General features: G+C 38.3%; 1 pseudogene; it reads right to left on the bottom strand.

Annotated features, from left to right (window-relative positions):
• Positions 1-11,613: 11,613 nt before the first annotated feature.
• LOC136208076 (uncharacterized) lies at positions 11,614-12,372 on the bottom strand (annotated as a pseudogene).
• Between the last annotated feature and the right edge of the window lie 207 nt (positions 12,373-12,579).

The raw sequence follows: 12,579 nt of genomic DNA, 5'->3' as shown, positions 1-12,579 counted from the left end.
TAATGTCTATTCATTATTTCTCAAAATATCAAGTAACTAATATTTAAATATAACCTAAGTTAATAAAAAAGGGAAATACATATATATATATTTATACTTATATTACAAAATAGAATAAAAAGAGATATACAAATATTCTAAAATAGATATATATACTAAAGTTCTAAAACAAGTTGAAAAACATGTATTACATAATCATATATATATATACTAAGGATTAAAAGTCTAAAAGTTAAGAAAAAATGACTGAAATGGCATTTTTTACATTTTGGTAGATTTACCGACGGAAAATTCGTCGGTAAACAGCCTTTACTGACAGAATTGGCAAATTACAGCAGCACTCCAATATTTTCCAGATTTATTCAAAAGCCTTAAATTAAATCTAATTCAATCATTTTGGACTTCCGAACTACCAAAAATGGATCATAGTCGAAAACGGAAGTTCCTAAAACGATGTTTTTATTTTAAAACATTATTTGGAAATTTCTTTTAAATTAAAAAACTTATAATTACAACGTTTTCGACACCCGAACTACCTTTTTATCGGATCACGGTTCGTATTGGGATGTCAAAACGAGGTTTTTATTTTAAAACAAAACCGAATTTTATTTAACACGAAACGAAAATTAAATAAATATGCTAACTAAATAAAACGTGACAAAATAAATAAATGACTAAAGGAATAAAAAACTATAACATAAAAAAATAAATAGAAGGAGAGAAATAAATTAAATAAAATAAAGAGTCTAGTCCTCGGATAATACCTTTAATTCGGTATCTGACAGTCGAAGCCGATTGATTCCACGAACCGCGAGCTTCCGTTTTTTAATGAAAATTTAGTAAAAATTGAACTTAGGAAATTTGGAATTTTTGAGAAAAAAAAAATATTTTTCTCAAAAAAATCCACTCTCTCTCTAAAAATGTTTAGAGTGAGAAAGTTTTCCTCCTCCAAAAAATCCTCCTAAAAGGCCCCCCTCTTCACCTTGGGATCCGTGCCCTTATATAGGGAAACGGATCCCGGAACAATGGGCGACGCCCAAAAAAAAGTGGGCGTCGCCCATTTTGGTTGGGCGGTGTTGGGCTATCGCCCAACCTTGTTGGGCGGACGCCCAACATGAGTTGGGCGAGCGCCCAACGCGAGGTTGGGCGCCCGCGCCCAAACCTCGTCGGGCGTCCGCCCGACGCGTTGGGTGTTCGTCCGACGTGGTTGGGTGCCCGCCCGGCGACCCTCGGGGCGTGCCCCGCGCCATCGGACGCGTGCACTCCGTGGCCGCCGAGCGCGCGTTCCGCGCAGCCAGACGCTCGCACGTCGCGGCCGCCGAACGCGCGCCTCACGCTGCCAGACACGTGCGCTCAACGGCCCACGAGGGCGCGCACCGCCAGCGGTCCCAGGCATTGCTCGGACGTCGAGAGCGTGCCACTCGCGGTGCGTCCGATGGACGCCGCGCGCACGTCTCGAGCCGTCAAGCGGGCGTTCGACCATCGTCGTCCGCGTGCGGGATGCCGTTGCGTGCCCGCGCCGTGCCGTTAATTTTCTTCCGCTTATTATTCTTTATATATTTTTCAAAACTTCCGGAATCAATCGCTTCGACCGTCTCGTTTCAGGTTTTCGTCACAGGTCCTCCGACTCGGTGTCTACAATAGGCTTCCAAAGTATTTTTGGGGAGAAGCTGTTAACACAACATGCTATATTCTGAATAGGGCTCTAGTTAGACCTATACTTAAGAAAACCCCCTATGAACTTTGGAAAGGACGAAAGCCCAACATTGGATACTTTCGTGCCTTTGGCTGTAGATGTTTTATTTTAAATACCAAAGATAGCTTAGCCAAATTTGATTCAAAAGCTGATGAGGCTATCTTTCTAGGCTACTCAACAAACAGCAAAGCATACAGAGTTTTTAATAAGAGAACTCAAGTATTAGAAGAATCTATACATGTGCAATTCGATGAAACTGACCCTGTAGGAAGATACCATCCACTGATAGAAGATGAACCAAACTCAGCAACTGCTGATCAAGAACCAGCTACTGAGTCCTTCACAAAATGGCTGACCAAGAGTAAGAGTGGACCTAAAATTACTTTCACTGACCAATCTACTTCTGCAGAGAATGTTGAAACACGAGTAGAACAAGACATGAATCTACCCAAGGAGATAAGAGTCCCAAGAGGGCATTCAGAAAATGCAATTCTTGACTCAGCTGGAAATACGCTCATGATAAGGAATCAACTAAGGAAGTATCTCGGCAATGTAGCTTTCGTCTCAGTTCAGGAGCCGAAAAACTTTGCCGAAGCTGAGCATGACGAATTCTGGATGAATGCCATGCAAGAGGAACTCGACCAATTCAGGAGGAATAATGTATGGGAGCTAGTGCCACATCCAAGAAGCCAAAAGACCATTGGAACAAGATGGGTCTTCAGGAACAAGCTGGATGAACAAGGAAATGTAGTCAGAAATAAGGCAAGACTTGTAGCTCAGGGCTACAGTCAGCAAGAAGGTATTGACTATAGTGAGACCTTTGCCCCAGTGGCAAGGCTAGAAGCAATTAGGATTTTATGTGCATATGCATCTTATATGAATTTTAAACTGTTTCAAATGGATGTTAAAAGTGCATTTCTTAATGGAGTAATAAACGAGGAGGTCTATGTCAATCAGCCTCCAGGGTTTGAGGATTCTAAGTTCCCAAACCACGTTTACAAACTCAAAAAGGCTCTGTATGGTCTCAAGCAAGCACCACGTGCTTGGTATGAGAGGCTGACCAACTTCTTACTGACTAGAAATTATGTCAGAGGTCAAGCTGATACAACCTTATTCATTAAGAGAAAGGGTAAAGATACCCTGCTGGCACAAATATATGTAGATGACATCATATTTGGTGCTACTAATGAATCTATGTGCAAGGAATTTAGCAAGCAAATGCAGACTGAATTCGAAATGTCAATGATGGGAGAACTCAACTTCTTCCTTGGACTTCAAATTAAACAAGGAAAGAATGGCATATTCATCAGTCAAGCTAAATATGCCAAGGAGATATTGAAGAAATATGAACTAGAACATTGTAAGCCAATATCCACTCCTATGGGCACTGACACTGTCCTCTGTGCTGATGAGAATGGTAAGTCAGTAGACAGCAAGTTGTACCGAGGTATGATTGGCTCTTTACTTTACTTAACAGCAAGTAGGCCGGACATTCAGTTCTCAGTATGTTATTGTGCTAGATATCAGGCTAACCCTAAGGAATCCCATTACATAGCTGTAAAAAGGATCCTTAGATATTTGCAAAGCTCAGTAAATGCAGGTTTGTGGTATCCAAATACTCATGACTTTACACTCATTGGATACACTGACGCTGACTATGGACGGGACAAGCTCGAAAGAAAAAGCACCTCTGGAGGATGCCATTTCCTAGGAAGCTGTCTTGTATCTTGGTTCAGCAAGAAGCAGGCGTCAGTAGCCCTGTCCACAACTGAAGCTGAGTACATTGCTGCTGGAAGCTGTGTTGCTCAAGTCCTATGGATTAAGCAACAGCTTGAAGATTATGGTGTTCAAACAAAGACAATTGAAGTTAAATGCGACAACAAAAGTGCAATTGACCTCTCAAAGAACCCAATCCAGCACAGCAGGATGAAGCATGTCAGCATAAGACATCACTTCATCAGAGATCATGTACTCAAGGAAGAAATCAAGCTGACTTATGTACCAACCGATGAGCAGCTCGCTGATATCTTTACAAAGCCTCTAGCACGAGAGCAATTCAACATACTGAGAGAAGCCATTGGTATGTTTAATCCACTGTCTTAAATTCCTAAGTAAAAATGTGATATGATGCATGCTGAATGAATGTTAACATGCTGAGTGTTTTAAAGAGTATCTGTCAAAATCACATGCCCAGAAATAAATGCACACTGTGTGAGTTATCTCATGCCGAGTAACTAACCTCTATAACTATCCGTTGAACAAAACTGACTACTCAGAATATGAAACGTTTATATCAACAAACGCTGAGTGAAAGTAATTATTAGCATTTAATGCCACCACATGCGTAATGACACCTGTACTGCGCATGCGCCGAATACGTCTTAAAGTGTCATAAATGTCAGATTTTCTGCCGATTGGACAACCCAAGGGCAAAACCGACCAAAATTCAAATGGAAATCCAAGTTAAAAATCTATAAATAGTGGATATTAACCCACTACCTTCTCTTCATGCGCACTGAACCTTAGAAAGCTTCAGAATTTTCCTTAAGCACTTAAGAGCTTCAGAACTTCAAAAATGTCCTTAAACAAAAGTTCCTTCTGCACCAACTCCTCAGCCTTCCCAGGCCTTAGAAAAACAAGCCTCTGTTTCTACACAGGAACATGCCGAACAACCTAACCCTGTAAATCCAACAATCCACACCGAGCAAACTCAAGAAGAAAACATAGCACCCGTCAGCTCTGAACCTATCCAACCTGACCATTCCACTGAAGCTGACCCTGCTCACCAAACATCTGGACAACAAACACTTGAGCAGAACCCAACACTAACTCCAGTCCCTGACCCAGCAACCTCTTCTTTACCTGGTCAAACTGATATCTCTCTGGCCACAACAAATGTCACTGAGTCCAGTCAAAGAATCATTGACTCAGTGCAGGCCCTGATTCGCGACATTCAACACTCAACTCCTCCTGCTGCTGCCATTTCTCCAATTGAGTCTACTCAGCCTTCTCAAGTAACTCAACTTCTCAATGAAGTTAAGGAACTTAAAGATCTGCTAAGTCTTCTCCTATCTTCGCAAGCACAGCATGCTAGGCAGGATTCGATAGCTAAACTGGCTGAGATCCAGCTGACCACTGTTCAATACCTCACTACTCTATCTACCCAGATCCAGAACCTGTCAGCTGTGAATCCCAATCTCGCCACATCTTCTGAGTTAAAGATGTTGTTTGCTCAGCTTCACACTGAACAGAACAAGACAAATGCTCAGCTTGCCAACACATCTCAATGCTCAATGGAGCAACTAAGTGAAGCAGTTCGTCTACTCAACCTTCACAAAGAGGAAATGGACACCGCTCAGCTCAAACAGGATGCGCTCCTGACCACTTCCCAGAATTTTTTTGACCATGTCAGACATACGAATCTTCAGCGCGAGCACTACGACACTTCACTTCTCAAAACTTTCCATAACTCTTTTGCTGCGCTGACAGACACAATTACATGGCTGGGAAAAGGACAAGCCTATGTACTCAGTATGCTCAGTGCTGCTGACATCCGTATTAGTCCTGAGGTCCTAAGCAACGGTGCTCCTATTTTTGATGGGTTAGACGAAAGTGCTGATCGCTTGAAGACCTTCTCTGCTGAGCTATCCAGAGCTGTTCTTTTGGACTCCTTCAAGTTGCCTCCACCTGGTGTTGACAAAATGGGGGAGAAGAAAGATCAGCGAAGAACTCAAGCTAAAGGCAGTCAGCAAAAGAAGAAGAAATAGATAGCGCATTTAAACATAGTCTATACTTAGTTATTTCCTTCTTCTTATGTATGCTGACTATTCTATGTTATCTAATATAATACTTGCATTATCAATCCAACTTGTGTTACTTATCCTACCATGCTAAGTATTATGAATGCATCTTCTAAGTACAAATTAAACTTAGTAAATGAGTAGAATACCTATTAAATGCATGCTGCGTAGAAATTAATGGTTGAACCTGTCTAAACTAAACCATTGAATAAATAAATTACTCAGCGCTCTGTCATTACTTCCACTGAATACTGAGTAAAATAGAATATGTCCCATAAGCTGACCTATACCTGAAAACTGATCTTAGACTTATTCAATTAAACCTTAGAATGTTTAGAATAAAACTAAGTCAGTAGCTCAGCCCTGACGGGGGAGTTCACTTAATCAAAAAGGTCAACTATCATGGGGGAGCTCAATACTGAGTTCCTTGCTGATTAGTTTTGCCAACATCAAAATGGAGGAGTTTGTTAAAACACCTTTCCACAGAATTTTGATTTGACAAAATTAATTAAGTGAAATTAAATATTCTACAACACACTAAGTTTAAATGCTTTGATTTATTGTTACTAATGTGTTTGTTCAATGTTGAGTTTATAATTGTTATAAGACATAAAGATCATAAGGCCCAAGCCCTATATGGAAGTCAAAGCCCAAGTCAAACAAGCCCAAGATCACTCAGCCCGCGTATGTCAAAACGCTTCCGTTGAGTATTGAAACGGAGCTCACCAATGAAGGATCGAGAAGATCCACGTAGACAACTTCGGTATGAAGCTGCTGAGCTGTCTCGACAAAACGTACAAGACAGCCGCTGACCACAAAGCAACTTCCAGACCAACTATTTCCTCTGTTGGTAAAGAACAGAAGACGCAGGAAGCTGTCTGTTTGACATTACCCGATTTGGAGGAACATACTGCCACACTGACCGAAGAACAGAAGATGCTGGAATCTGATTGGCTAAGAGAACTGCTGAATAGACTGAGTGAAAGCGACATGAAGCCGTTTCCCTCCAACGGTTATTTCGAAATTCGAAATAACCAGAAGCTCTCACAGCTCTCTATAAATAGAGCATTCAGAATCCACATTCCACAGAGAACTTTGAGCAAAAGCCGTTACGCTGACCAAACGTGTACAAAAAGTTCTCCATCAAAAGCAAAGCAAATTCTTACACCACAAGCTTATTCATTTGTGTAAAAGTCTAGAGTGATTGATCCTCAATCATCTAAGGTGTTCTAGCAATTGTTGTTTAGGACAAATCTTAATCATTTCTAGGAATAGAAAGGAGAGGCTGAGTACTCGGTTTTAAGTACTCAGTGGAGAGATTAGGATTGAGTAGAAGTATAGAGGAAGGTACTCTTGTCATACTCAATTGCTGATATTGTAAAAGGTTTGAGGCTCTACCTTTAAAGAGCTCAGTAGAGGATTTGAAATCTCGGAAGTGTTCCGGGGACAGGACGTAGGCTTGGAAGAAGCCGAACCTGGATAAATCTGCTGAGTGAAGTATTTCTAAACCTTAACTCCTTATTTATATTGCTTGCTTAAAACAAACTAAAACTGACCAAGTAAAAGATGTCAAGCTGAGTTGTGCGCTGTCAACGAATTAGTTCAGGAATAGACTCCAAGTGCTATTTCCTGACCTAAGCAACGAAACTGACCTAGTCACTAGTTGACTAAGCCAGTGTCTTGTCGATTGATCAGCGCCGCTGTCATATAATCTTTTCTTAAGAAAAAGAAATTTGCCCTAATCAATTAAAAAAGGTCAAATAGTTCCTAACCCCCCCCCCCTTGGAACTATATTTGCAACCTTACAAGGGACCAACAATTAAAGTTAAAAAATTATGGATAAGCTAACCCTATATGGGCGGGAACCCCATAGTAAACATAATATCCCTGATAAAAGACCACTTCACTCTATCATAAGCTTTACTCATATCTAATTTAACCGTGCAAGCCTTATGCCGCCCTTTAGTTCTATTATGGAATGAAACAACTCAAAAGCAATGAAAACATTGTCACTTATTAACCTCCTAGGGACAAAAGCACTTTGAGACTGATGAATCGAAGACCCAAACAGCCTTTAAGCATGTTAGCAAGGGTCTTCGATACGAGATTATACACCAATTGCACAAGCTAATATGCCTAAGTTATTTAAGGCTCGACGGGCTTTCAACTTCAAGGATAAAAGTGGAAAAAGTATGATTCAAAACCTCCGGGAAGGAATCGCCTCTCAGAATCCCAATGACCAACTGAATCACATCCTCACTAACCATATCCTAGAACAACTAAAAAAACTCGACATTCCATTCACTCCCGAAGCCTTTTAACCGTCCATGCCTTTCGACGAAACCACCATCTCATCAACACAAAAAAGGCTGGGAAAGATTTTAGATTTTCTCCTCCAACAAAAGTAAATTTACTGCCTCCAAAACATTTTTTTTATCTGCTAGATTAAACGAGGAGAAGATGTCCCCTTAGAAATCCATGACAATTTACTCCATCTTATCTTTTTTATATCTCCAAATTCTTTGACTATCTTGTAATCTCCTTATCAAATTCGCCTTTCTCCTAGCATTGGCCTTTAAGCGAAAGCACTTTGTATTTCTGTCTCTTTCTCAAAGCTAGTTCACCCTTGATCTCTGCTTCCACATAATCTCAATTGTTTCTTAGAGGTCAGGCAACTATTTGGCAAGAGTGTTCATTCTACCTAGTTGGCAAGCCCTTATCGACCTCCAACAATTCCTCCTGCATAAACTTCATCTTTTTTCTCACATACCCGAATTGTTGTTTATTCCACGCCCCCAATTTGGTTTCATAGTTCTTCAACTAGGTAAAAATAAAAACTATACTAGTCAACTCCCTACACAACCATGCCTTTTTAAGTATATCTCTCCAAGTTGGCTCCCTTATTCAAACATGAACAACTTATTTATTCACTCCTACACACCCTCAATATCTAGCAACATAGGGGAATGATCTAAGGCCACTTTAACAAGGTTAAAGGGGATTGCATTTGAAAGCATCACCTTCCACTCCGTTTGACACAAAAAATCTATCCAACTTCTCCCTAAAATTATCCTTACCCCTTCCTCCCATCACATCGAATGTAAAAAAGATCACACTTATCAAGACAATTTTTGAAAGCTTTCATATTTCTGGAATCTAGATCGTCACCCCATTCCTCCTCTCTTGAATACATGATTTCATTGAAGCCACCAAAATTAAAATGTGGTAAACTCTCCATCATATGAATCTCTCTCATAAGCTCTCAAGTAAGATTATTTCATTGGGTATCAAGCCACCCATACACCTTTATCCTACTAACAACTTTAGAATTACCAATAGGTGGCAAGAATATCCTTCGATATCTCATATTCTTAAAATTTTGCAAAATTAGTTCATGTTCAATATTCATGAAAATTCTTTTCTCAATGTAACACATCAAACAAATCATCTCCATTCGGTTGCGCAAATCGATCTTAATAATGTTCATCGCATAAAAACATATTCCACTGTAGCTGCTACAACAAGTAAGACCAATGCTAACTCGATAAGTCGATGCATCAAAGGATAACTGGCGTGATATTTATTTTTCACCATCTTCTTTGCAAGCTCACCAATATCACATAGACTACCAATGCTTCATTTAATCTTACATCAGTAATGTAGTTTTTAAGTTGACAATGAAGCTCAATCAACTCAAAAGAAGAAACATCTTCCGAGTACAACCTAGTAAAATAAAGCAGTTTTTCATGATCAAAATTAGCAAAAGAATATGAAGGATTAAGACATGTTATGCACATAAGTAGCTCTGAACTTGCCTAAGTGAAACGTTTGTCTAATGCTCCGGAAATCAATAACTTCATTCAATCTTACATCAGTAGTGTAGTTTTTAAGCTGATGGTGAAGCTCAATCAACTCAAAGAAAGAAAAATATTCTGAATACAATCCAACAAAATAAAGTAGTATTTCATGATCAAAATTAGCAAAAGAATCTGAAGGATCAAGACATATTATGCACATCTTTCAAAAAATACATATTATGCACATAAGTAGCTCTGAAGTTGCCTCATTGAAACGTTTGTCTAATGCTCCGAAAATATCATCAATAACCTAGAATAAAATAGTTCATGAAATGATTAAATATGTCGTTTCTATTATTTCATTATAATTTTTATAAAATGAAGAGAAATCAAATATCTTCATAAAAGGTTTCGTACGAAAATGGTAGCGATATATCTTTTGTGCTCCATCAATAAGACGTCTAGCACGACATTGAATAACATCCTCCATATTAGATATGTGTATTTCTCATGCAATAAAAAAAATGAGTGACTTCTTTCAATAAATTATTCCAACCATCTTCCCTATATGCTTTCAAGTTAATTTTCACCACTTCAATTACACAGATATCATTTCCTAAATTTTGATCATTTACTTGTAGGAGTTGTGATAATTCATTTATCATTCTTGAAAGATTCAACATCAATTTTGTAACAAACACAAATTCAAATGTCACTATTTTTGTCAGCACATTCCCAAGCACATTCAACAGGGAAAGAATAAGAAAAATATGAGTGACTGATATAAAGAGGAGTGAGTAAGAATAGGGCTTCCTCCATTCAAATATACTTTTTTTTGGTTTGTGCATGACCAAAACGATGTCGTTTTGGACCTTCAAAGGCCAAAAAAAATTTGGCCCAAGATGGGCCAAATAATACAAACTTGAGGCAGCCCAGTTTTCGGCCGCCTCAAGTTTGATGTGCTAATTTTACACCCCAACCTTTAACATGTGGAGATAGAGGGGGCGAAAACCACCCCTAGTCAAGGTGGTTCAATGATCGGAGGGGCTTGGGCCCCTAGCTCCCCTCGGAAAACCCTAAAGAGGGGAACATGCCCCTCGTAAATATCCTATTTTTCATTCACATAATTCTTTTTTAAGGTTTGGATATGGACTAGGGGCAAGTCTATAATTTCTTCTTGTTGAAAATTGATTATTTATTAGCAAAACATGTGTTAGAAAGAAAAAGAAAAAAACTTAAAATTTTGCTCCATGATGAACTTTATTTAACAATTTTGATTCTGACTATCAATGGAAATAATAATAGTTTATTTGATTTTGTTTCTCCTGAATTTTTACAGGCTGTAATACAAATGGGCAAAATTCTGAGGATGCAACTATATATATGAAATATTTAGTATAGAATAGGAGAATTTTAAACAATTAGGATAATATATAAAATTATAAACAGGAGACATATTGAATTTGTGGATATAAATAAGCCCAAAAGCAAGGACAAGTCTAAGGTACAAATGTAAGAGATTAGATTATAGAAGTGGTGTAGGGGGCACACGACACAAAAAACATATTTGGAATAGAGATGACATTTCAACCAACTAGTTCAGTTCTATTCAGTTCCACTCCCATTTCATTTCCAACCAATTTCACTTTTTTTTTCATTTAACCATCAATTATGAACTCATTTCCAACCATACAACAACCTCATAAATCCAATATAAGCTTAAAATTATATGCAAATCCAACTCCGTGAATCAACATCTTTTATCAAGCTCGAGCAAGTGTTTTGAGATAAATGACATAAATACAAGAGAATAATCATCATCCTGTCGTATCAATCCACTAATATCGAATTAGTCGAACCGCCTTTGTGAATCATGTATCGTATTAGAATTTCCACCCCTATATTAAAACCTTCTATTTTAACTTCCACCTTAACATAAAAAAAAAGGAATATTACTAAAGATTAAAATTACAAAATTTTGTATTACCATTCCAAATGAATTTTCTTAATATGTATTTACTTTTTCATGAAAATCAACAAAATGCAAAAAGTTATCCTAGTTATCCAATCCATCAAAGAAAATAAGGAATGCAACAAGCATCATTCTCCTGCATAGGTAAAACAAAGTCGAGAAATTCTACTGTTATTCGAAACCAACTACTCCTAAACCATTCAACAAATTAAACATTAACAGTAGCACTCATGTGTCACGACTTGAATGGTCTAAGACCAACGCTATAGAAAATTTCAACTAAGCCTTGTGCTTGTCATTCGAGTCATGTCCAAATCTTCGATATCATCAAGTATGATCATTCTCACAATCATCCAAGCAATATATCCATTCTTAACAACTAAATCAACAATTATAGAAATCAATAGAGCATTTAACTAATGAAACATATGAAGCCAAAAGGTAAGCTTTGCTTCAATGACAAAGATTCATCTCATGGGCATGACACAAAACAAGCTATTCTAACAGGAATAATGAACTTCACTTGCACTCAACTACAGCTTCAGCAGCACATCTTGGCTTGTTTTTTCGCTTGCTCCCATTTTGTCAGAATCCAATTCTAATCGTCGGGCTGTCACTAGTCAGTTTTGCAACAATAAAACCATTCTCCTCTTTCACTGACTCTGTATTTGCTTTGATATGTGCAGGACTTTTCCTCTTTCTTCCATTTTCAGTAGCACCCTGAGTTTTCACATCATTGTTCGAGATGGAATCAGCATCCTTGCCACCATCTTCCTTAAATTTCGCAGCTTCTTCTTCTTAATTACCACCCTTCAATGGTTTAATTGGCCTTCCTCTTCTTCTGTATGCGGGAACTTTCTCTTCTTCACCGCTGCTAAGATCTTCCTACGAAGAAATTACGTTCTGCTTCTTCCCTCTGCCTCTCCCCATAGTCTCAAGCTTGAAACACTATCTCAGTTAACTAAAGATTCATGGAAATAGGATTAGACACATGCCTGAATCAACAATTTGCAGCATTAAAATAGACTCGTATTTATGAATCGACCATAAATTGTGGAATTTAGTTCCAATTCCAAAATGAACAAGAGAATAATGCAAATCACAACATTCACCTTTGCTATTTATGAAGGACTAAAATCAATATGATAGCAAATGATAATGAGATCAACCTTAAACTATGAGCCAAACCAAAGTGAAAAACTTCAATTAACAGGTTGAAATAGCAAGATATCACCCGAAAAACTAGGAGATTAAACAAACTGCAATACTGTGTATCTCATTTGGGTACAACTCATTCATACAAAAAAATCAACA

The sequence above is a fragment of the Euphorbia lathyris genome, chromosome 10, assembly GCF_963576675.1.
Source record: "Euphorbia lathyris chromosome 10, ddEupLath1.1, whole genome shotgun sequence".
Classification (NCBI taxonomy): domain Eukaryota; kingdom Viridiplantae; phylum Streptophyta; class Magnoliopsida; order Malpighiales; family Euphorbiaceae; genus Euphorbia; species Euphorbia lathyris.
The sequence above is the reverse complement of the archived record's forward strand: the minus strand, read 5'-3'. Positions and strand labels throughout refer to the sequence as shown.